Source organism: Octodon degus, unplaced genomic scaffold (assembly GCF_000260255.1).
Source record: "Octodon degus isolate 3935 unplaced genomic scaffold, OctDeg1.0 scaffold00058, whole genome shotgun sequence".
Classification (NCBI taxonomy): Eukaryota; Metazoa; Chordata; class Mammalia; order Rodentia; family Octodontidae; genus Octodon; species Octodon degus.
Genome location: NW_004524634.1, coordinates 6,981,043 through 6,985,754, shown reverse-complemented (window position 1 = coordinate 6,985,754; position 4,712 = coordinate 6,981,043). Strand labels below are relative to the sequence as shown.

The following is a 4,712-nucleotide window of genomic DNA, read 5'->3' as shown; positions in this document are numbered from 1 at the left end:
GTGGTTCTCAATTCTGGCTATTAGATCATCTGGAGAACATTTTAAAAACCCTAATATGGAGGCCCCACCCTAGACCAATTAAGTCAGTATTTGTGTGTGTTGGGGTGGGGGTGGGGCCCTGGAGCCTTCTATAGGTTTTAAAAGCTCCCCAGATGTTTTTAAAATCCAGTGAGAGCTCCGAAGACTATGGTAGAGCCCGTCTAACATACAGTGGGTGGACCAGAGAGCAACACTTCCAAAAATAATGTGGACTTGAATCATTTAGTGATTTTATTTTTATAATACAAATTCTAAACCGTTAGGTGAAGGTGACCCTGAGAATATCCATCTCTAATACATTTCCACAAGTTGTTAATACTCACAGCCCCTTGACCACACTTCCAGCGGTGACTCCAGGGGATATTTTGGGATTCTGGTCACCCGTTGGTCACTGGATGTTCTTCAGGAGTTAGCTTTCTCCTTCGACCTCTCTTCACCTCCAGCCTGTGCACAGCAGGCATTCAGATCTTGTCTATGCCCCGCAGCTCCCCGTCCAGGTAGACAGCGCTCTCCTGTCTGTGTCCTACCTGCACTGTCCCGGCACTGTGCTTTGCTTGACAGTTCGCCCAAGACTTTCTGGTCCCTGCCAGATCTTGTTTTCACTCAGTGGCAGTGGAACAGCCCTTCCCATCCCAGATATATGCCTCTACGCATCATCCGGGCCTCTTCTCTCCTGATCACCTGTTGATTGTCTGGAACTGGATGCCCTTCTGCTTCTAGCATTTCCAGCACCCATCAGACTCTCAATAAACGCTCGTTAAATTTCACAAACAAAACCTGAAACTCCAGTAAGCAAGGGCAAACAAAGGCTCTGGCTGCTCTCTTTCCGATAAAAACGAACATTCCTTGGAGATTATGCATCAGGCTTTCAACTCTCCAGTGGGAGGGTGGGTGGGGGCATCCAATTTAACAAAAGTTAAGTGGTTATTTCCTGTCTGGGTTGTGTGTTTTAATACAGGCTTAAGGCAGGCGACGGGGCAGGAATGAAAGACGGGTGCTGGCAGGGACTTGGAGGTCTGCTTTCACATGTGGGCTCGTAGCGGCGAGGGGACGGGCTGGAGGTTTGACGCTGGCGGAGCGCGGCGCTCCCGGCTCCCGAGACCGTCGCCGGCGCGTGGTGAACTAACTTGGCGCGGAGGGCGGCGCCGCAGCCGGACGGGTTCGCGTCGGGCTTGGGGAAGGGGGCGGGGGCGAGGGAGGGCCGCTCGGGAGCCGGGGCGGCGGAGGAGGGGGAGAGCGGAGGAAATGAGACAACCTTTTCCTCCCGCCGAGCCGCACTTCTCCGGCGCGGGCGAGGCTGGGTTCGGCAGCCTGTGAGCGTCGAGGCCGGGACCCCGCACCCCCAGCTCGCCCAGACCCCGGCGGCCCGACCCCGGGCGGCGCTGTTGGCGTCCTCTCTGGGTGATCAGCTCGGGTCTCCAGCTCGGCTCCGGAGCCCCCGGAAGTGCGCGCCCGCGGTCCTGGGGAAGGTAAGCGGCACCCCAGGGCGCTCCCGGGGCGCAGGGGCGCTGGGCGCTGCCTTGGGCCCGAGCTTCTCCCCTGTGTCCCCTCCTCGCGAATACCCCGAACTCTTCTGACCCGAAGCCGCTGCTTTGTTCCCGCACCCCTGCCCAGGTGTTGGAGGCTGCGCGCCCCGGAAAACTCTTGCTTCCCGGCGCTTTCTGTTTGGCCGCCTCTTCCTCCTAATTTTCAGTTGCTTGTTCCGTTCCATACTTTTCCTTTTCTGGATCTTGGAACTCTCAGCTCTCTGTCCCTGCAGCCGGGCTGCGGAGCACCGGTGGTTTCCAAATCTGGGCGCCTCTCCTCCGCCTCCCGGAGCTGGGCTGAGCGCGTTGGCCTGGGGCAGTGGTTGACTTTGATCTCGGCCCTGCGGGGGGCCGAACTGAGATTTTCGTGGTTTAGGTTGAACTCTACCTGGTTCATTTCGGAGTCTCTCAGTTCCCCGCGTGCTTCTGATGACCCTCAGGACCCCGAAGAGTGCGCAGCGAAAGGGCTGCTGGCGCCCCCTAAAGCCTCACGGGGACGTTCTGTCGGTCTGGAGGAAGAGGAGGAGGAGGGGTCCCGGTGACTCGGTGGGGTGCTCAGTGTGGAGCGTTAAGGGGTTTTGAGGTACTGAGAAGTTTAGGGAGGAGAGGGCGCCCCACCGCACCGCGCGCGGGGTTGCGGTTTAGCTCTGCCTGAGCTCACCTGCACTTCAGGTCGATGAGTAATGACACCTACCTATCTCGATTTTACGGAGGAGTCAAGTGAGATGTGGAGATTAAATAACGGCCTGGGGTGGGGGAGGGGAAGCACACCAATTGGAAAGGGCCCAGCCAGGATTTGGATCTTAGATGTTCTGCACCACCTATCCTAAATCCTGCCCTACCGTGCTTTCCTCTCTTCCGTCTGAATTAAAACCTCCTACCTCCTCCTCGCTCCCGCCGCCGCAAGGAACCAGGCTTTTTCCTTTCTGAGCAAACACATCTTACTTTGATTAAAATCCAAAGTATTTATTTAGTATCTTTGTCTCTCAGTGGCCAGTGCTGAGATGTCACTTTGCCTTTGGCTTTTGCCTCCTGGGGATTGGACCGGGGATCTTTGCCCTGAGCTACATCTTTGCCCTTCGACAAAGTCTGCTAAGGCTCTGAGTTGGCTGAGTTGGGGTCGAACTTGAGATCCTCCTTCCTTAGCTTCGCAGGGGGCTGAGATTCCAGGCTGTGCCTCCACACTCCCGGGTTGTTTCACCTTTGAACCTTCCTCTTTCATCCCCTCCCTGTCACCCTGTCTGCCATCAAATAAGTACAAGGGCTAGGAGGCCAAGCCCTGCTGCTGCCTTTCTGTACCTTCCCATGCCTGAATTTCCTCCCCTGTAAAGTAGGGCTGGTAGGGTGTAATGCGATGGTTTTCAGCTGGGGTTTGAGTTTGTCCCCAAGAGGCATCGGAGACTTTTTTGGCTGCCCCCACGTAAGTGGGCCGAGACACTATTCATCTGGTGGTGCAAGCTGGGAATACTACTAAATGTCTAGCGTTGCACAGGCCAGGACCTCCCCAAGGCAGAATTATCTAGGCCAGAATGTTAACAGCACCAAGGTTGAGAAACCGTGACTTTGTGTATCTGTAGATAAAAGTTACCATAATTTCTAACTCTCATTCTTATCTGCTGCTGTTTGGCTGTTTATACTCAGTCCTCTGTCTCCCTTCATTCCATTGCCAGTATTGTGTTACTAAATCCATCACAGGACTTACTACAATACTGTGTCATACCTTTGGTGGTGCCCCAGCAGTAAAAGAAAGGACAGGGATCTGCTCCTGCTGTTTTACGGTCATTAAAGGTAACTTCCCCAGACATTCAGTTTTGAGAATCATTATATACACAGAATAAAACTTAATCTTGTACACATGACAAGCGGCCCCAACCTCCCTTCCCAGCCTCACCTTATAGCACCTTCTCTATCCCTCTGTCATCTCCCTCTGTTCCCTTTGGTGTTTTTTTTTTTTTTTTTTTAAGTATTTATTTATTTATTTAGTGTGTGTGTGTGTGGCCAGCTCAGCCCGCCAGGGGGCGGGGCTGGCTGGCATGTGGTGCTGGGGGATTGAACCAGGGTCCCTGTGCTTTGCTTAGCTTAGCTTGTTCTAAGTAGGTGCTTTAGACCACTGAGCCATCCCCCCCCCCCCTTTGGTGTTCAGAGTCCTGACTTACCAGAATGGCCTCATCTTCCTTGGTTAGCAAGTTCCTCACCAGTCTTGGAGACTCATCCCGGGTAGTACCGTTGGCGGAACCGGGGATTGAACTCAGAACCTTGCATTTGCCAGTCAAGCGTTTATCCTACTGAGCCATCTCCCCAGCCCCTCTCCCCATTCTTTGAGTAGCTCTCTTGTATGGATCTCACCGTGCAGGGATCCCTAAGTATCTCTCTCTCTCTTTTTTTTTTTTTTGCAGAACCAGGGATTGAACTCAGGCCCTTGCGCTTGCCAGACAAACTCTTTTTTCTACTGAGCTATCTCCTTGGACCCTAGAATCTCTCTCATTCTGGGGTCAGGGAGATGGCTCAGTGGAATAAGCACTTCCCTGGCAAGCATAAGGACCTGAGTTCAATCCCCAGTTCCAAAAAACAAAAACAAAAACAACAACAACAACAAAAAATTGTTGTAAATCTTAAAAAAAGAATCTCTCTCATTCTGTGTATGCAGCACCTCACATGGTGTCGTTGTGTTCATGGTGCTCGCCAAGCTTTTCTAGGCTTTAGGTTCCGCTGCCTGTGTTCAAATCCCAGCTCGCCACCTGTTAACTCTGTGACCTTAGACAAGTAGATTCTGTCTCAGAGACCTGTTGGTAAAAAAAAATGAGGAAAAGTTCTGCCCCCTCCTCCCCTGCAAACTAGTGTGGCCAAGGATATGGCCAGGCTGTGGTTCAAATTTAGTATTTTAATGAGATTTTATTCACAACACTGATAGTATTTCCTTAAAGTTAGTATTGGTGTTGTCCTACTTTCCAACCAAAGAAATGGAGGCACAGGCAGGCAAAGCACTTTGCCCAACTGTATACTCCTTATTGGTGTTTTGAGGATTCACACAGGCATCTGGATTGCAGAACACATAGTCCTCGTACTATGCAGGAAAGGGCTTTTCTTAGTGCTGAGCATTTAGGAAATACAAGCTGAGGTTTTGTTTTTTTTTTTTTTTTTTTTTTT

At 52.1% G+C, this 4,712-nt stretch overlaps 1 protein-coding gene across 3 annotated transcripts in view; it reads left to right on the top strand.

The window, feature by feature from the left end:
* Positions 1–1,001: 1,001 nt before the first annotated feature.
* The window catches only part of Eva1a (eva-1 homolog A, regulator of programmed cell death), a 65,592-nt gene continuing 61,881 nt past the window's right edge, over positions 1,002–4,712 (top strand). Inside the window, exon 1 of one of the 3 annotated variants that reach the window (XM_023718473.1) lies at positions 1,002–1,053. The gene's annotated coding sequence lies outside the window, so the exon portion shown is untranslated. Of the gene's footprint in view, positions 1,101–1,246; positions 1,509–4,712 lie in introns of those variants that run through there. The other 2 variants (XM_023718472.1, XM_023718471.1) reach the window with 2 other exon arrangements.